The 21558-nt window shown below is 45.0% G+C and overlaps 1 long non-coding RNA gene, 1 other non-coding gene and 1 pseudogene across 2 annotated transcripts; 1 reads left to right on the plus strand and 2 right to left on the minus strand.

The window, feature by feature from the left end:
* Window positions 1-5324: 5324 nt before the first annotated feature.
* On the minus strand, window positions 5325-10410 carry LOC112940385 (28S ribosomal RNA; annotated as a pseudogene).
* A 235-nt stretch (window positions 10411-10645) lies between these two features.
* Window positions 10646-10801, minus strand: LOC112940417 (5.8S ribosomal RNA). Its single transcript, XR_003244489.1, has one exon. It is a non-coding gene; the product is annotated as a 5.8S ribosomal RNA (ribosomal RNA).
* A 4529-nt stretch (window positions 10802-15330) lies between these two features.
* On the plus strand, window positions 15331-17902 carry LOC112940353 (uncharacterized). The gene is made up of 2 exons (XR_003244362.2): window positions 15331-16345; window positions 17336-17902. It is a non-coding gene; the product is annotated as an uncharacterized lncRNA (long non-coding RNA).
* The last annotated feature ends 3656 nt before the right edge of the window (window positions 17903-21558 follow it).

The following is a 21558-nucleotide window of genomic DNA, read 5'->3' on the forward strand; positions in this document are numbered from 1 at the left end:
TATCATGCCACACCTGACTTCGTTCGACCGTGTGTGCTACCGAAAGGCGATGATTGCATGCCACGCCAGACGTCGTTCGATCGTATTTGCCGTCCAAAGTGATGAAGGCATGCCACGTCCGACGCTTTCCGACCGTTTCTGCCACCCTACTATGATGATGGCATGCCGCGCCCGATGTCATTTGACCGTGCGTGCAGTCCAAAGGCGGTGATGGCATGTCACGCCCGAAGTCATTCGACCGTGTGTGCTGTCCAAAGGCGATGATGTCATGCCAAGTCCAACATCTTTCGACCGTGTGTGCATCCCAAAGGCGATGCTGGCATGCCTGACGTCGTTCGACCGTGTGTTCTGCCCAAAGGTGATTATGGTATGCAACGCCCGATGTTGTCGACCGTGTGTGTTGTCCAAGTGCGGTGATGTCATGCCATGCCTGACATCGTCCGACCGTGCGTGCTGTCAAAATGCGGTGATGTCATGCCACGCCCGATGTCTTTCGACCGATTGTGCTGCCCAAAGACGATGATGGCATGCCACGCCCGACGTCGTTCGACCGTGTGTGCTGTCCAAAGGCGGTGATGGCATGTCACACCTGACGTCGTTCGATCGTGTTTGCCGTCCATGGGCTATGATGGCATGCCATGCCCGACGTGGTTCGACCGTTTATGCTGCCCAAAGGCGATGATGGCATGCCACGCTCGACGTCGTTCGACCGTTTGTGCTGCCCAAAGACGATGTTGGAATGCCACGCCCGACGTCGTTCAACCGTGTGTGCTGTCCAAAGGCGGTGATGGCATGTCATGCCCGACGTCTTTCGACCGTGTGTGCAGTCCAAAGGCGGTGATGTCATGCCACGCCTGATGTCATTCAATCGTGTGTGCTGTCCAAGGGCCATGATGGCATGCCGCGCTCGACGTCGTTCGACCGTGTGTGGTGTCCAAAAGTAATGATGGCATGCCACGCCCGACGTTGTTCGACCTTTTGTGCTCCCATAGGCGATGATAGCATGCCATGCCCGACGTCTTTCGATCGTGTATGCTGCCCAAAGGCGATGGTGGCATGCCACGCCAGACGTCGTTTGACCGTTAGTGCTGCTCAAAGGTAATGATGGCATGCCACGCCCGACATCGTTTGACCGTGTGTGCTGCCCAAAGGTGATGATGGCATGCCACGACCGACATCGTTCGAACGTGTGTGCTGTCCACGGGCCATGATGGCATGTCACGCCCGATGTCATTCGACCGTGTGTGTTGTCCAAAGGCGGTGATGGCATGCCACACCCGACGTCGTTCGACCGTGTGTGATGCCCAAAGGTGATGATGGCATGCCACGCTCGACGTCGTTCTACCGTGTGTGCTATCCAAAGGTAGTGGTGGCATGTCATTCCCGACGTTGTTTGACCGTGTGTTTTGTCCAAAGGCGGTGATTATATGCCAGGCTCGATGTCTTTCGACCGTGTGTGTTGCCTAAAGGCGATGATGGCATGCCACGCGTGACATCGTTCGGCCGTATGTGCTGTCCAAAGGCGGTGATGACATGTCACGCCAGACGTCGTTCGACCGTGTTTATCGTCAATGGGCTATGATGGCATGCCAAGCCCGACATCATTCGACCGTGTGTGCTGCCCAAAGGCAATGATGGGATGCCACGCCCGACGTCGTTCGACCATGTGTGCTGTCCAAAGGCGGTGATGTCATGCCACGCCCGACGTAGTTCGACCGTGTCTGCTGCCCAAGGGCGGTGATGTCATGCCATGCCGGATGTCGTCCGACCGTGTGTGCTGTCCAAAGGCGGTGATGTCATACCATGCCCAACGTTGTCGATCGTGTGTGCTGTCCAAGGGCGGTGATGTCATGTAATGCCCGACGCTGTCCGATTGTTCATGCGGTCTAACGGCGATGATGTCATGCCATGCCCGACGTCTTTCGATCGTGTGTGCTGTCCAAGGGCCATGATGGCATGCCACTCCCGATGTTGTTTGACTGTGTGTGTTGTCCAAAGGCGGTGATGGCATGTCATGCCCGATGTCGTTCGACCGTGTTTGGTGTCCAAAGGCGGTGATTTCATGCCAGGCCCGATGTCTTTTGACCGTGTGTGTTGCCTAAAGGCGATGATGGCATGCCACGCCCGACATCGTTCGACCGTATGTGCTGTCTAAAGGCGGTGATGGCATGTCACGCCAGACGTCGTTCGACCGTGTTTGTCATCCATGGGCTATTATGGCATGCCACGCCCGACGTCCATCGACTGTGTGTGCTGCCCAAAGGCGATGATGGCATGACATGCCCGACGTCGTTCGACCATGCGTGATGTCCAAAGGCGGTGATGTCATGCCACGCCCGACGTAGTTCGACCGTGTGTGCTGCCCAAGGGCGATGATGTCATGCCATGCCAGATGTCGTCCGATCGTGTGTGCTGTCCAAGGGAGATGATGTCATTGCATGCCCGTCGTTGTTTAACCGTGTGTGCCGTCCAAGGGCGGTGATGTCATTCCACGCTAGATCTCGTTCGATCGTGCGTGCAGTCCTAGGGCGGTGAGGTCATGCCACGCCCGACGTCATCCGACCGTGTGTGCTGTTTAAGGGCAGTGATAGCATGCCACTCCCGACGTCGTCCGACCGTCTATGCTGCCCAAAGGCGATGATGGCATGACACGCCCGACGTCGTCCGATCGTGTGTGCTGTCCTAAAGCAGTGATGGCATGCCACGCCCGATGTCGTTCGACCGTGTTTCCCGTCCAAGGGCGATGAGGGCATGCCACGCCGGACGCCGTCAAACTGTGTCAGCTAGTCCAAAGGCGATGATGGCATGCCACGCCCGACGCCATTCGACCGTATTTGCCGTCCAAGGGCTATGATGGCATGCCACGCCGAACGTCGTTCGACCGTGTGTGCTGTCCAAGGGCCATGATGGCATGCCACGCCCGACGTCGTTCGACCGTGTTTGCCGTCCAAGGGCTATGATGGCCTGTCACACCGACGTTGTTCGACCGTGTGCTGCCCAAAGGCGATGATGGCATGCCACGCCTGACGTCGTTCAATCATGTGTGCTGTCCAAAGGCAGTGATGTCATGCCACGCCTGACATCGTTCGACCGTGTGTGCTACCCAAAGGCGATGATTGCATGCCACGCCCGACGTCGTTCGACAGTGTGTGCTTTCCAAAGGCGGTAATGGCATGTCACACCTGACGTCGTTCGATCGTGTTTGCCGTCCATGGGCTATGATGGCATGCCATGCCCGACGTCTTTCGACCGTTTATGCTGCCCAAAGGCGATGATGGCATGCCACGCCCCACGTCGTTCGACCATTTGTGCTGCCCAAAGATGATGTTGGCATGCCAGGCCCAACGTCGTTCGACAGTGTGTGCTGTCCAATAGCGGTGATGGCATGTCACGCCCGACGTCGTTCGACCGTATGTGCTGTCCAAAGGCAGTGATGTCATGCCACGCCTGACATCGTTCATTCCTGTGTGCTGTCCAAGGGCCATGATGGCATGCCACGCTCGACGTCGTTCGACTGTGTGTGCTGCCCAAAGGTAATGCTGGCATGCCACGCCCGACGTTGTTCGACCTTTTATGCTCCCAAAGGCGATGACGGCATGCCATGCTCGACGTCTTTCGATCGTGTGTGCTGCCCAAAGGCGATGCAGGCATGCCATGCCAGACGTCATTTGACCGTTTGTGCTGCCCAAAGGTAATGATGGCATGCCACGCCCGGCATCGTTCGACCTTTTGTGCTTCCCAAAGGCGATGATGGCATGCCACGCCCGACATCGTTCGACCGTGTGTGCTTCCCAAAGGTGATGATGGCATCCCACACCCGACGTCGTTCGATCGTGTATGCTGTCCAAGGTCCATGATGGCATGCCACGCCCGATGTCGTTCGACCGTGTGTGTTGTCCAAAGGCGGTGATGGCATGTCACGCCTGACGTCATTCGACCATTTCTGCTACCCTACTATGATGATTGCATGCCACGCCCGATATCGTTCGACCGTGAGTGTAGTCCAAAGGCGGTGATGGCATGTCACGCCCGAAGTCGTTCGACCGTGTGTGCTGTCCAAAGGCGATGATGTCATTCCAAGCCCAACGTCTTTCGACCGTGTGTGCATCCCAAAGGCGATGTTGGCATGCTTGACGTCGTTCGACCGTGTGTTCTGCCCAAAGGTGATTATGGGATACGACGCCCGACGTTGTCGACCGTGTGTGTTGTCCAAGTGCGGTGATGTCATGCCACGCCTGACATCGTCCGACCTTGCGTGCTGTCCAAATGCGGTGATGTCATGCCACGCCCGATGTCGTTCGACCGTGTGTGTTGTGCAAAGGCGGTGATAGCATGTCACACCTGACGTCGTTCGATTGTGTTTGCCGTCCATGGGCTATGATGGCATGCCATGCCCGATGTCGTTCAACCGTTTATCCTGCCCAAAGGCGATGATGGCATGCCACGTCCGACATCGTTCGACCTTTTGTGCTTCCCAAAGGCGACGATGGCATGCAACTCCCGACATCATTCGACCATGTGTGCTGCCCAAAGGTGATGATGGCATGCCACTCCCGACGTCGTTCGATCGTGTGTGCTGTCCAAGGGCCATGATGGCATGCCATGCCCGATGTTATTCGACCGTGTGTGTAGTCCAAGGGCGGTGATGTCATGCCATGCACGACGTTGTTCGACTGTGTGTGTTGTTTAAGGGCAGTGATGTCATGCCTTGCCCGACGTCATCCCACCGTGCGTGCAGTCCAAGGGCGGTGATGTCATGCCACATCCGACGTTGTCCGACCGTGTGTGATTTCCAAGGGCGGTGATGGCATGCCATGCCCGATGTCTTCTGACTGTGTGTGCTGTCCAAGGGCGGTGATGGCATGCCACGCCCGACGTCGTTCGACTGTCAATGCCGTCAAAGGGCGTTTTTTGCAGTCCATGCCCATTCTGCGTAGGCCTTGGCAGATGCCGCTTGGCTGCGGACGTGCTGCATACGCAGACCCATTTGCCACTTGACATCTAACTTGGCTTAAAAATCGCACCCGACATCTCAAAAACCTTTTATAGTGACATGTCATTAGGCTTGATAAATGAACTCACCATCACGAAAACCTCACAATGGGGCTTAGTTATAGGGCAAGTGTTTGACCGTCGTATGACGTCTAGCTCAACACTTAGTGGTAGACTAGTGAACTTCACGTGCCATGTTACTTCCGATACTTATATTTCAACACTTAGTTATTTTTTCCCCTTCCAAGGATGCAAGCAGCACGCGAACCTCTCATTTGAAAAGTTAGAAATGATTGGATTTGATTTTGGGGGAGGGGGAGTGTGGGGGGGGGACGAATAGGAGCGGCAAAGGGCTGAATCTCAGTGGATCGTGGCAGTAAGGCCACTCTGCCACTTACAATACCCCGTCGCGTATTTATGTCATCTGCAAAGGATTCTACCCGCTGCTCCATGGAAATTGTACTTCAAGGCGGTCACCGCGACGCTTATGTTGCGGCGACTTAGAAAACGACACGTGCCCTTGGGGGCCATAGGCCCCTAATGCGGGTCCGCAAGCGGACGGCGGGCGCATGCGTCGCTTCTAGTCCGCATTCTGATTTAGAGGCGTTCAGTCATAATCCAGCACACGGTAGCTTCGCGCCACTGGCTTTTCAAAGGTAAAACTATCCTGTCTCACGACGGTCTAAACCCAGCTCACGTTCCCTATTGGTGGGTGAACAATCAAACATTTGGTGAATTATGCTTCACAGTGACCAAAAGAGCCGACATCGAAGGATCAAAAAGCAACGTCGCTGTTAACGCTTGGCTGCCACAAGCCAATTATCCCTGTGGTAACTTTTCTGAAAGCTCTAGCTTCGAATTCCAAAGGTCTAAAGGATCGTTAGGCCACGCTTTCACGGTTCGTATTCGTACTGGAAATCAGAATCAAACGAGCTTTTACCTTTCTCTTACACACGAGATTTCTTTTCTTGTTGAGCTCATCTTAGGACACCTGCGTTATCTTTTAACAGATGTGCTGCCCTAGCAAAACTCCCCACCTGACAATGTCTCCTTCCCGGATCGGCCCGCAAAGCGAGGCTTGGGTCCAAAAAGAGGGGTTGTGCCACGCTTCTGATTCACGGAATAAGTAAAATAACATTAAAAGTAGTGGTATTTCACTTACGCCTTTCGGCTCCCACTTATACTACACCTCTCAAGTAATTTGACAAAGTCGGACTAGAGTCAAGCTCAAAAGGGTCTTCTTTCCCCGCTGATTCTGCTAAGCCCATTCTATTGGTTGTGGTTTCGCTGGATAGTAGACAGGCACAGAGGGAATCTCGTTAATCCATTCATGCGCGTCAATAATAAGATGACGAGGCATTTGGCTACCTTAAGAGAGTCATAGTTACTCCTGCCGTTTAGCCGCACTTGGTTGAATTTCTTCACTTTGACATTCAGAGCACTGGGCAGAAATCACATTGCATAAACATCCGTTGGGACCATCGCAATGCTTTGTTTTAATTAAAGAGTGCGATTCCCCTTGTCCGTACCAGTTCTGAGTTGGCTGTTCGATGCCCGGGGAAGGCCCCCGAAGGAACCGTTCCTTGTCCGTCCCCAATCCCGCACGCGGTGACCCGCTCTCGCCGCGGGAGCAGCTCGGGACTGGGATCCACGTGCCCATCCCTCAGAGCAAATCCTTTTCCCGAAGTTACGGATCCACTTTGCAGACTTCCCTTTCCTACATTGTTCCATCGACCAGAGGTTGTTCACCTTGGAGACCTAATGCGGTTAGGAGTACGACCCGGCGTGGACGACATTCGGTCCTCCAGATTTTCAAGGGCCACCCGGAGCACACTGTATACCACGCGACGTGCGGTGCTCTTCCAGCAGCTGGACCCTACCTTTGGCTGAGCCGATTCCATGGTGGGCAGGCTGTTAAACATAAAATATAACTCTTCCCGAGGCTCCCGTCGACGTCTCTGGACAGCCCTGTGGCCGTATATGGCCTTACGTGCGCCGTGCGTGCAACGCCTAGAGTTAGCTGTAACAGGAGATCTAGAACTCGCCACTCGCCCGAAAGCACTGTCGTTTCCACACCAAACGCTAGTATAAACCGATCTTGAGAAGTTCCCTCGGCGGAGCACGGTCTCCCCGCAGACATCGGTAGCGTGTTTTTGTAAGCGCCCAATGGAGAAGCACGGACGAGCCATCCATGTCGTCAAGCGCCCACACAACACGCCTACTAAGCCCTCAGCACACCCTTGACGTCCGCCTACTTTCGCCTCAGTTGCCCCGCAGACGTCGCTGGCATGTTTTTGTTGACACCCAACGGCATAGCACGGACAAGCCAAGCATGTCGTCAAGCGCCCATGTAGCACACCTACTAAGCCCAAAGGACGCCCATGACGTCCGCCTGCCACCGCCTCAATCGCCCTGCAGACGTCGCGGACATGTTTTTGTAAACGGCCAACAGCGTAGCATGGACAAGCCATGCATGCCTTCAAGCGCCCACGCAGCACGCCTACTAACCCCAAAGGACGCCCATGACGTTTGCCTGCCACCGCCTAAAACGCCCTGCAGACGTCGCGGGCATGTTTTTTGTAAACGCCCAACAGCGTAGCACCGACGAGCCATGCATGCTGTCAAGTGCCCACACAGCATGCCTACTAAGCCCACATGACGCCCTTGACGTTCGCCTGCCTTCGCCTCAGCCGCCCCGCAAACGTCACTAGCATGTTTTTGTAGACGCCCAACGGCGTAGCATGGATGAGACATGCATGCCATAAAGCCCCAAACAGCACGCCTACTAAGCCCACAGGACGCCCTTGACGTCCGCCTACCTTTGCCTCACTCGACCCGTCGACGTCGCCGATGTGTTTTTGTAAACGCCCAACGGCGTAGCACGGACAAGCCATGCATGCCATCAAGCGACCACGCAGCACGCCTACTAAGCCCAAGGGACGCCTATGCCGTCTGCCTTCCTACGCCTCAGTCTGCATCTAACACCTCTACCCCCTTTATATATGCTTAAAAAAGTTTTACCCATGTAACAGGAGTAGACATTGATTTTCCAGAGAATCATAATAGAAATGTACAACCCAAATATGCACGTTCTAAGGTACAAACACACATATGCTTTCACAAATGACTTTAATATATATATATAAAATATTTTTTAACATTTTTTTATTTTTTTCAAAATTTCCGAAAAATTAGTTATAAATTAATAAAAAATAGGGAAAATATCGAATAAAATATGTAATGAACTCCGAAAATTCACAAATAAATATGGGAACCTTAAAATAAAAAATTTAATAAGTTTTTATTTTTAAAAGGAGACGTAAAAAATTTAAAAGCGTAAAAATAAATTATAAAATAATGCTTAAAAGTTGGAAAAATACGGAAATGCTCGAAAACACTTCTAATCATGTTAAATTAATGATAAGATACATATTTGCACAAATAAAAGATGTTTCAATATCGTACGAACCGTAGAAGTAATGAAAATGATGCGAAAGAGCCACGTTAGGTGGAACCGTTAGAGAATAGATAAAAAAATTGATGAATATGTTTGTTATGCATGGGGGTTGTTTCAAAATCCTTTGATTCATGTACGTCATGAACATACGCATGTTTCGTCTAGTTATCGAACAATGTTGCGCAAGCCACGATCTATGCGGGACGGCCACGGTCAACCGTTCTGTGTAGGCACGTCCAACGACGACCGACCGTTTGTGCTGTCCAAGGGCTATGACGGCATGCCACGCCCGACGAAGGACGACTGTCTGTGCTGTCCAAGGGCGATTATGGCATGCCACGCCCGACGCCTTCTGACCGTCTGTGCTGCCCAAGGGCGAAGATGGCATGCCACGCCCGACGTCGTCCGACCGTGTTAGCTAGTCCAAAGGCGACGATGGCATACGACGCCTGATGTTGTCCGACTGTGTCTGCTAGTCCAAAGGCGATGATAGCATGCCACGCCCGACGTCGTCCGACCGTGTCTATTTTCCAAGGGCTATGATGGCATGCCACGCTTGACGACGGCCGACCCGCCGCGCCCTCCTACTCATCGGGGCCTAGCACTTGCCCCGACGGCCGAGTGTAGGTCGCGCGCTTAAACGCCATCCATTTTCGGGGCTAGTTGATTCGGCAGGTGAGTTGTTACACACTCCATAGCGGATTTCGATTTCCATGACCACTGTCCTGCTGTCTTAATCAACCAACACCCTTTGTGGGATCTAGGTTAGCGCGCAGTTTGGCACCGTAACTCAGCTTCCGGTTCATCCCGCGTCGCCAGTTCTGCATACCAAAAATAGCCCACTTGGAGCTCTTGATTCCGTGGCGCGGCTCAACAAAGCAGCCGCACCGTCCTACCTATTTAAAGTTTGAGAATAGGTCGAGGGCGTTGCGCCCCCGAGGACTCTAATCATTGGCTTTACCCGATAGAACTTACACACGAGCTCCAGCTATCCTCAGGGAAACTTCGGATGGAACCAGCTACTAGACGGTTCGATCAGTCTTTCGCCCCTATTCCCAACTCAGATGATCGATTTGCACGTCAGTATCGCTGCGGGCCTCCACCAGAGTTTCCTTTGGCTTCGCCCCGCTCAGGCATAGTTCACCATCTTTTGGGTCCCGACAAGTATGCTCACACTCAAAAACTTCTCAGAAGATCAAGGTCGGTCAACGGTGCACCCCTCAGGGGATCCAACCAATTAGCTTCCTTACGCCTTACGGGTTTACTCGCTCGTTGACTAGTACACATGTCAGACTCCTTGGTCCGTCTTTCAAGACGGGTCGAATGGGAAGCCCACAAGCAAGAGTCCAGAGCGCGCAGATGCCGAGCACACCGGAGGCGCGCGCTGCCTTCCCTAATCGGGGAGACGGCGTTCCGCGGGCGTATCGAGAGCCCGGGCTTTGGCCTCCCCCATAATCCACGCTGGTCCATGCCTTGAGTCGATCGGCGGACCGGCTCGTCACCATTCAACATCCGACCGTGGCGCATCGCCGGCCCCCATCCGCTTCCCTTCCAACAATTTCAAGCACTGTTCGACTCTCTTTTCAATGTCCTTTTCATCTTTCCCTCGCGGTATTTTTTCGCTATCGGTCTCTCGCCAGTATTTATCCTTGGACGAAATTCACTGCCCGATTTGGGCTGCATTCCAAAACAACCCTACTCGTAGACAAAGCCTCGTAATGCGACAGGGTCCGGGCTCGACGGGGATCTCACCTTCTTTAGGACCTCTTCTAGGGGACTGGGCCCGGTCTGCCTTTGAGGATGCTTCTCCAGACTACCATTCGGACGACGGAGCCGCCCGACTCTAAGGCTGGGATGTTCCCAATTCGCTCTTCGTTACTAGGGGAATCAGTGTAAGTTTCTTTTCCTTCGCTTATTGATATGCCTAAACTCAGCGGGTAATCCCTCCTGACATGGGGCCGCGGTCGGAGCGCCTGGAGAGGCGCAGTGAGGGTCGGGGAGTCCGGACGCACGACGGGCTGTAGCTGCGACAACAAGAGAGTGTTGAGTTTCAACCACCACTTGCCGCGACATTCGTCGACGTGGACTCACATTTAGGCCGGCCACTCCTTCTGGGCGCACAGGAGGCCAGCTTCCGCCCCCTCACTCATCCTTGCGACGTGCACGGGGGGGAGGGGAGGGGGGTGATGCGATGCGTGACTCCTAGGCAGACGTGCCCTCGGCCAAATGGCTTCGGGCGCAACTTGCGTTCAAAGACTCGATGGTTCACGGGATTCTGCAATTCACACCAAGTATCACATTTCGCTACGTTCTTCATCGATGTGAGAGCTGAGAAATCTGTTGTGGAGAGTCATTCCCCCCCCATGATCCGCGAATGGGGCGCGAGGGGAGGGCTGTCGATTGTAGTATTCCTAGACGCTTTCTGCGCTGGGGTTCGTTGGTCGCCCGAAGATCTTGCGCGCATCAGGCGACAGGAGGGAGGCGCGCGACGAGCGAGTGCCGCCCCCAGGTGTTTTAAACGAGTTTGCAAGTTATTCTACTGTGAAGGTTTCGGCAATGATCCTTCCACAGGTTCACCTACGGAAACCTTGTTACGACTTCTCCTTCCTCTAAATAATAAGGTCCAATGGACTTCTCGTGACGTTGTGGGCAGCGAACCGCCCACGTCGCCGCGATCCGAACATTTCACCAGATCATTCAAATGGTAGGAGCGACGGGCGGTGTGTATAAAGATCAAGGACGTTGTCAACGCGAGCTTGTGACTCACGCTTACTAGAAATTCCTCGTTGAAGACCAACAATTGCAATGATTTATCCCCATCACGATGAAATTTCAAAGATTACCCGGTCCTGTCAGCCGAGGCTATAAGCTCATTGAATACATCAGTGTAGCGCACGTGCGGCTCATAAAATCTAAGGGCATCGCAGACCTGTTATTGCCTCAAACTTGCACGGCCTAAAAGGCCGTAGTCCCTCTAAGAAGCTGGCCGCGAAGGGATACCTCCGCATAGCTAGTTAGCAGGCTGAGGTCTCGTTCGTTAAAGACAAATCGCTCCACCAACTAAGAACGACCATGCACCACTACCGTAGAATCAAGAAAGAGCTCTTAGTCTGTCAATCCTTACTATGTCTAGACCTGGTAAGTTTCCCCGTGTTGAGTCAAATTAAGCAGCAGGCTCCACTCTTGGTGGTGCCCTTCCGTCAATTCCTTTAAGTTTCAGCCTTACGACCATACTCCCCCCGGAACCCAAAAACTTTGATTTCTCATAAGGTGCCGGCGGAGTCCTAAAAGCAACATCCTCAGATCCCTGGTTGGCATCGTTTATGGTTGAGACTGGGACAGTATCTGATCGTCTTTGAGCCCCCAACTTTCGTTCTTGATTAATGAAAACATCCTTGGCAAATGCGTTCGCAGTTTTTCGTCTTTCATAAATCCAAGAATTTCACCTATGAATATGAAATACGAATGCCCCCGACTGTCCCTGTTAATCATTACTCCGATCCCGAAGGCCAATGTAATAGGACCGAAATTCTATAATGTTATCCCATGCTAATGTATAAAGAGCGTAGTGTCACGGACTTAGAGTATTCGCTAAGACTCCGTGCAGCACTTGAAAACTTACTCACGATTCTTTCACGATCTCGTAAACTCAACTAAGCCTTTTAACTCAGAACGCTAACAGAATAAGAAGAAAGACAAAGAAAGATTTTGGAAGAGAGGACTTGTATTGATTGTTGGACTATTGGATGCTTTACAAATGAAATGATCCTCCGATTTATACTACTCCCTAAGGCCTAAGAGTAAATAAATGTTGTTTTACAAGTCCCTAAGTACAAGCACTTTAATACATGTTCTACATTCCTAGAACGTGTCTCTAACTCTTCCAAAAGACTCCTAGAATTCTCTAGTCTGCCTCCAAGTCTGCCACAAGAATCTAGAAGGCTCTAGAGTCTTCTACAAGCCTCTCCAAGGCTCTAGGGCCGCCTGCCCCATCCGAATGCTGCAAAATGGCTGGAAATGTGGCGGGACGTCACAATCTCCCCCACATAATGATGCGGCGACTGCGACGCATCGCTGCAAGAACTCCTGGACTTGGTCCTTGAATTGCCACAAGTCTTCGTACTTCTCCCATGTGGCTTCTTCAGGAGTTTGTCCCTTCCAATGTACGAGAAACATAGCGCTTGCTTGTTGTCCTCGTTTTTGTTGGGCTTGGTAATCTATGATGGCTTCAATTTCTCGATCGTGCGAGGTAGTGACAGTGATAGGGGCCCGTTGTGATTTGTTCCGGCTGGGATCGTCCTTATATTCATGATACGGCTTAAGGACGCTTGCATGAAAGACCGGGTGGATTTTCAAGTGTGGAGGTAACTCCAACTTGTATGAAATTTTGCCCACCTTGGCAACAATCATGAGTGGACCCTCATATTTATGCACTATGTTGTGATGGACGCCTCTTAGTGCCTTAAACTGCCTCGGATTGAACTTTACCAAAACCATGTCGCCTTCTTTGTAGTCCGTGGGATGACGCTTTCGGTCGGCAAACTTTTTCATCCTCTCTGCTGCCTTGTCCAAGTAAGACCTTGCGGTGTTAAGTTGTTCTGCCCATCCCTTGGCAAGGTGGTAAGCGCCCCAACTTTTCCCCTCAAACGTAGTTGGCAGTGAATGCGGAGTTTGGGGTTGCTGACCCGTTGCCAACTTGAATGGTGTGCGTCCGATGGATTCACTCCTCTGCAAATTATAAGAAAATTGTGCCATGTCTAGGAGCTTAGCCCAATCTTTCTGGTGCGCACTGACATAGTGCCTAATATAGCACTCTAACAAGGCATTGACGCGTTCAGTATGGCCGTCACATTGCGGGTGGAAACTTGTGGAAAAGTGAAGTATTGAGCTAAGAATTTAGAAGAGTTCATTCCAAAAGTTCCCAGTGAAACGAGGATCCCGATCGCTGATGATGTACCTCGGCAGCCCCCAATATTTGACTACATTTTTGAAAAACAACTGAGCGGCTTCCTTGGCGGTGCAACCGACTGTGGAAGGCATGAAGGTAGCATATTTGGAAAATCTGTCTACCACGACCATAATCGTGCCAAGCCCATTTGACTTCGGCAAAGAAGTGATGAAGTCCATAGTTATTCTCTCCCATTGACAATCTGCTACGAGTAGTGGCTCTAACAGCCCTCCTGGTTGCCTCTGTTCTACCTTGTCTTGTTGGCACACAAGACAAGTATGCACATAACGCTCAATATCGTCCCGCATACGTGGCCAGAAGTAAAGAGTCTCAATCAATGCCCTCGTTCTTCGCTGCCCTGGATTCCCAGCCCACGGCGTGTCGTGGCTTCCTTTTATAATACACCGTCTGATAGATCTGAACTTGGGTACATAAACTCTCCGTCCGGCGGTAAGCAAGATTCCATCTTATACCCAAAAATGCCTGGTTTGGCCTTGGGCAGCCAGCTCCATTATCTTCTTGGCTTCCGGATTGTGCCGCATACCATCTTGGATTGTGTCTTGGATTTCACAACGAGCTGTGGAGATGGTCGCTAGCTCATCCTTCCTGCTTAATGCATCGGCCACTACATTTCCCCTTCCTGGTTTGTACTCCAAGACGTAGTCAAATTCCGCCAGGAAATCTTGCCATCTAGCCTGCTTTGGTGTGATCTTCTTCTGCGACTGAAAATAGCTAGTGGCAACATTGTCGGTTTTCACCATGAATTTGGAGCCTAGTAGATAATGTCTCCATGTGCGTAGACAATGTACGATGGTCGTCGTCTCCTTTTCTTGCACTGTGTACCGTCATTCAGCTTCATTTAACTTTCGGCTTTCAAATGCTATTGGGTGTCTCTCCTGTATCAAGACTCCCCCAATGGCAAAATCGGAGGCATCCGTATGAATATCGAAGGTCTTTGTGAAATCGGGCAGCATCAAGACTGGTTCTTCTATAACCGCAGTCTTGAGACCTTCAAATGCTTCCTGGCACTCCTCGCTCCACACCCATGGCTTATTCTTCTTCAATAGCTCGGTCAGTGGGGCAGCTTTAGCTGAGTACCCACTAATGAACCTACGATAATAGTTCACAAGTCCAAGAAATGAACGCAGCTCAGTCACCTTCGTAGGCGCTTCCCACTCTTTGATCGCCTTAACTTTTGCCTCGTCCATCTGAAGTTCACCTTGGATGATAATATGGCCTAAGAAATGTACCTCGCACTTTTCCCGCCATTTGACATAACTTTAATTTAGGACCACATGATCAAAAGTCTTCTTTATTTTCTTAAACTCCGTGCCAAATCAAACTAGGTTTTTCTTTATAAAATGCAGGGAGTAATTAGTTTTATAACATCCAAAATATTTTCAAGTTATTTTGAAAGTAACTTCAACATTTATTTACTTTTTCAATAATAAATATGCCTCTCTCTCTCTCTCTCTCTCTCTCTCTCTCTCTCTATATATATATATATATATATATATATATATATATATATATATATTGAAAATCTTATTTCTTTAAAATGTTTTATTAAATTAGTCTATTCTAAAGCAACTATTATAATCCTGAGTTAATTAATTTTTATGAAATTCAAAATATTTTTAAGTTATTTTTGTCAATTTTATAATTTTTAAAACAATAAATATAATATTAATAGTTATGTACATAATTAGTATATTTTATAAGTATTTTAAAATCATCACAAAATATCTCATGTTTTAGTTAAATATTTTGTTATTCCCTCCTTTTAAAAAAGGATGACCTAGTTTGACTTGAAACGAAGTTAAAGAAAAGAAAGAAAACTTTTTAATCTTGTGGTTCTAAATTAAAGTTATATCAAATGTATCAAAATGTCCTTTAATCTTGTGGTCTTAAACATGTCACGTGAAAAGTTAAAGTTACAGTGTTGCTAAAAAAGGAAAGGGATTTTTTTTTACTCTTTTTGAAACGGAGGGAGTAATTTAGTTTGATTCACATTATGGTTATAATGTTAAATTAATTAGTTCATAATTAAGTTAATCATTTTATTTTATTAAAATTAAGAATCTTAGTTAATCGATAGTAATTCATCTTATTTAATTTTACCCAAATTTATGAATTATATTCAATTTGGCTAAGCTTGTTAATTGGTTATAATTGTAATCCATCTAACCATTTTGAAATTAAAATTTTAGACCTTTTTTTTTACCTTAGAGTCGAAACCAAATTTGGGCCAATCTCACTTTTCCATTTTCTCCCAGCCAGCCCACTTCTCCAGTCCAGCAAATACGCAATAACAATTTTTCCTCACTTTACCCCAATAGAAAAAATTATTATTTTTTATTAAATAATTATTAATTTTAGTGATATTTTTTTCTTTCTTTTTATTATTTATTACTCTTTACTTTTATTTTTATTTTTATTTTTATATTAGAAGTGACTTGATTCAACATGCCTACTTTATTATTTTAAATGGTATTTAAGTCTTTTTAGCTTTATCTTATAGTTACGTGTTTTCTTTGTGTGTTATCATCCTTTGTCTTTTCAGCTCCATATTATAGCTACGTGTCATCCATCTGTATTAGAAGTGGCTTGATTCAACATACCTACTTTATTATTCTAAATGGTATTTCAGTCTTTTTAGCTTTATATTATAGTTATTTGTCTTCTTTCTGTGTTATCATCCTTGTCTTTTAAGCTCCATATTATAGCTACGTGTCTTCTATCTGTATAGTCAATTTATTTTCTGTGTCTTCATCATTTATACACCACCGTTTTTTCGACATTATATGCAGGTTAGACTCTTTCATTTTTTCATTGAGATTTTTGTATCATCTTTCTTTTCCTCATAATGAAGTTGAGACATATTTCACCATTTTATCTTTCTTTGACCATATTTGATTGGGTGTGTGAATATTCAAAATTTGATCTCGGTATGTAACTACTTTCTTCTTTCATTAGGGTTTGTTATTGAATTTGATTTTTCTTGTGTTTTGAAAATCCCAATAATTTTGATTGTTATGATATCAATTTGGGTTGGGTGATTTTCCTATTCTATTTTGGATTGTTAGGAAACTGCATTCAGATTTTTGTTGTGTATTTCACATGCAATAATTAATGTGATGTTTTGCCGTCAGAATTAACATTATGGGTTTCTTTATTTTAGTTGGGTATCAGTTTTTTGGGCTCATATGAGTTTATTTTGGAGTTTTTTCGTAGCTTCTAGGCAATGAAATTGAAAATTTTCCCCATTAGATCCCAACGATATTGCGTTCAACTTATGCATTACCATACTATATTTATTTGGTTTTAGTATCTCTTTTATCTCTTTATGATGTTCCGACAAAACAAAAATAGCAACATATGAATTTTAGTCGCAAGGGAATGACCTAACGATTGAGAAATAGTTGAGGGGAAATTGGGAATCGAGGTTGGAATCCCAATAGAGGAATAACTCAAAAAGTGCAGAAATTTCTTGCATTGCCTAAGTTTAATGAATGGAGTTAGTCAATATATGTGTTGCTAGGTCCCTATAGGAATAATTGAAAAAGTGCAAAAATTGCTTGCATCTGCCTTTTCAATCTTTCTGTTAAGTATCCCCTTTTAAACTCACTTCTTATGTTTGATTTTCTTCTCATTCTTTCTCTTCTCGCATTTTTTGGGCTTCTTTTGGTAAAGTCCTTCACAGATTTGACTCTTTTCCTCGCTAAAGTTTCACTCTTTATACTTTATGTTATGTAATATATGATTATAGTAATGTTTTGATTAAGTTTCTGTATTTAGAGTTTAACTTCTTGTTCTTGTGCTTTATTGATGTTTTGGTAATTTTTCTTATATGGATTCTTATGTTATGTTTTATTTGGTTATTCCATGACCCCTTCTGGCTTCAGAATCAATAATAGTGTTTTGTTTCTTGTGTGTAGTTGCATTCTTTGAAAGGATTTTGATGATCTACTAGACTAGAAAACATCATATAAAAGTGTCTTGGGTTGATCACTTTTGAACAACTATGAAATATGTCCAGTGTCTGATTTGGATAGTACTATTGTTTTGTAATGGATCTTGTCAAGTACAATTGTTATGTCGCTATTATAACATAACTGGTAGGGCTTTGTGTTAAAAAGTCATTACTTTATGCCTAGATTTGAATCCCAATAAGATGCCTCAATAGTCAAATATCCTATTTTATGTTAATATAACACTCATTTTCTTCCTAACAAAATAATCAAATTATGCAACTTAGCATATATATTGTCAACATTTCTTCTACAACTGATGCTTTCTCCTTTTGTTATTAACATAATTTGTACTACTTTTCTGCATTGCACCACTCTTTTATCCATTCAACTGTTACAAATGTAGATGGCGTTCACTTCTGTTGTTGATAGCTTGGACTCTGCTGCCTGCTTGTTTCTTGGAAATTGTCAGTTAATTAGATTTTGCAATCACTCATAAATTTTGAAATGATATGCTACTATAATTCTCATTTACTCCTCATATCTACATACTAAATTTATATTCCGTATTATTTCACAGATACTTTCTGTCTAGACTGAAAAATAATAGCGTGGAATGTAAATAACACAACCATGACAATAAACGAAATAACTGACATTATAATATCTATATCTATACGTGAGTGTCTCTCCATGTATGCACTATCCTTGCATTCAACTCACAACAATTTTACAACGTAGGGCCGTGCACCTAGTAAAAATGCATATCAATACTAAGTCTGCTATATGTATTTAAAATAAATTATACATGTAAAATATAAGTATTGTGATTGTTTTTTAAATTTATATACACTTGTTTAGTAAATTGAAAGATTGTATTATAAGTAAATTAAAATGTGCAATAAATGTATTATCCATTCGTAAAAATTTTACCATATGTGAATAAAAAATTAATCTTTGTAATATGTATTAAAATTGTATTACTTAAAAGTGATCAAGTGAAACAAAAATATTGTTGTTATAAATGATATATATTTTTTTAATATAGTATAGGAATAAGAATCTGAAAAATATTTCAACTTTGGTTGAATTTGTTATTGCGATATTAAACTTTCATAAGTATCAATTATCTCCATGAACTATTTAATAATGTATTTTAAAGATATATATGTGCTCACGTGGACACATTAATATTTATAATTTTGCATTATTTATTATGTCCACGTGTGTATAAATATATATATATATATATATATATATATATATTGTATTAAATAGTCTAGGGAAATAAAAGATCGTCATGAAAGTTTAGTATCACAATAACAAATTCGATCAAAATTGAATATTTTTCAGATCCTTATTCCTATAATATATTTATACGAGGTTCATAATATTACAAGGGAAAAGGGCATTTTTAACCTTTTTCTATAATATACAAGGCAAGAGTTGCCCGTGCAAGCACGGGCTCAACATTGTTAAATTTTTGTGTTCAGTTTTTTGTGATTTAATAAGGGTGGTGTACACATGGAGACAGAAGCAGACACGCGCACATATATATACATATTGTTTGTTGCCATGACTCTGTTAGTTCGATTGGATAGATACATTGTACAGTATTTATAGAATGCTGCCATTTTGACTGTTTTACTGTGTTACTCAGCGCTAGATTGGAAGTATCTGTAAAATAAGACTGAGAAATGAATTTTGCATGTAGTTATGGGGAGGAGTACATGTGGAGTATAGTACTGGACTATTTAAGAATTTATTAGTGGTTGCAACCTGTAAATTTCTAAGAAGTAGGCAGCAAAGTTGCTATCGACAACAAAAGTGTACACCATCAACAATGTAGTAAGTTGAGCGGCCAAAAGGGTGTTGCCAACCATATTGCAAAAAAGTACTAGACTGATAAACAAAAAGACAAATTATCATGTTATGATATTGACATATAATCATTGGATTTAAATCAATAGAATATTTGACTATGGAAAGGCTTACTGATTCAAATCTAAGTATAAACTATTCAATTGGTGAACTTTCGAGGAAACATGGGTTACAAAAAATAAAAGAGAAAGCATACAGAAGTCTTTATATTGAAAAAAGTAGAAAATGAGTTTAAAATATGTGATACACTAACAAGCAAATATTGAAGTATCAAGACTTCTATTGGTTTCACACATGATAACCAACACTTAGCTATTGAAAAGTAGAGAAGACAATCCTTCTGTACGAAAGACTCATTTCTTTAAGCATTTAAACATAGCAAAAGACAAGGTCAACTTGATAGTCTGGCATCCTAGCGGTAGCTTTACTTCTTTTGTGTGTAGCTAACATTTTCCTTTTGGTTATTTTAACAATTGAAATTTTGTGATGCATCAAGAGATATATTGTTGGCTAACAATTGGATGTTTTGTGGAGACAATACCTTTTAGTCTTCCTTTGTCATGATTTGCTTAAGGTTGTGTTTACTGCTTTCTAGCATTGTTAGTGCAGTGAGAGAAGAATGCCCACGAGCCATAACATATTTAGGAGTATTTAGCTCTTCACCAGTAATCAAAACAGTGCATAATAATGTGATTGAACCGCTACTAATCATGGAGATAATAGGAGGAAGGAGAACGTGGATCGTTATCTATAGTAGAAATCACACTAAAATTGTGTACTCCGATAGAGCAAAATCACATTAGTTAGTTTTGAAGTTTTGATTTATCACCAATCTAGTAAAGTTTTTGGTTTTTTTTTATATTTGACTATTCACGAGTATCTAGTGAATGTGGTTTTGCTCTAAGATATGACACATTTAGCATGGAATACAAATAGTGACCCTGAGTATTTGTTGAGTGTACCTTTCTCTGATATTTGAAACATTTCGTATGGTCGATGGAGAAGTGACAATGCATGAATTTGTGTTGATATATTTCACTATTTAGCGATCAACTCACCAGTAACAAAAACCAATCGTTCGACTCTTCCATTTCATCATTCTGTTCGATTCTAATATTTAAATTATTGAACGATGATTTTAATTCAGGTTTCGAATCGATCTTTTAGAATTATGCTTCTAGCCTATGTATTATATTGCTGGTATCGTTACCACCCAACTAAAAATGGTAATCACTTTTGCTAGCATACTATTATACCCCGTTTAAAGTCCTAGATTCGCAAGGTTGTAATGGAAGAAAAACATGAAAGAAGTGCTCTAAGGGAAGACCAAGTTTCGCGGAAAAAGCTATTGTTGCTGCAAAAGCAGCAGCTGCAGCTGCTGATGTGGCCCGCTTAAGCCAAGAGATGCTCCCATCTAAAACTGAAGGTTTGTTAGGAAAGTTCTTTGTGTTAATACTGAAACAGTTTTTTTTTTGCTTTTTTAATTGCATTACCCCATGCTAAGCTTATCCATTCATAAATATTTTGCAATGAAAATCTTCTTAGCAATTGGAGTTGTTGTCCTCCACAAAAAAGGTACTTTAAGGAACGAAGGGACGATTTCTAAGACAGGTCTGAAATGACTCGAAGAGCTTGGATATTCACTCTTATCCAAGGAAACTTATTATATATAAGCAACTATAGAAGGACGTATAGTGTGGATCAGAGTTATATTGGACAGCTGTAACATGTCAATTAATCAATTAGTTATTGCATAAAGCTTGCTCGCTAAAGATATGTTTGATTAGATTAACCAAATAATTAACAGAATTCAACTTGCAAACCTAAAATGTATATCAATTATAATATATACGGGGAAGATAAAACAGTTGGTATGTAACAATAAAGGAAAATATGATTGCTTCATTTTATTGTATCAAATATTAGTTGATGTACATGTCTTAACATCGCGAGGCTTAGATCACAATTTTCAGTTTTGAAAGTTGGGACGTAAAATGTACTTACTGATAGTCGATGATGGTGAATTCTTGAGTTCTGCTCCCATTTGAGACACATGATGGAGGGCTACCATTTATCACGATGGCAAGAATATCTCGCAGAAAGTAAAGAGTTAATAGTTAGGTAGAATAGTTATGAAAAATGGATCATATGTGTGGTAAGAATAGTGTAAGGATACTTTGAGAAGTACAATGAGTTAGAATATTTTATGATCCCTCCACTGGCCGTCCCTGAATACTTCCATGATTTCGCTTATCCTATGTCATCTTAAGCCTTACACAACAATGGTTTTAAAGTGACAGATTTCATTT

Source organism: Solanum lycopersicum, chromosome 11 (genome assembly GCF_036512215.1).
Source record: "Solanum lycopersicum chromosome 11, SLM_r2.1".
Lineage (NCBI taxonomy): Eukaryota > Viridiplantae > Streptophyta > Magnoliopsida > Solanales > Solanaceae > Solanum > Solanum lycopersicum.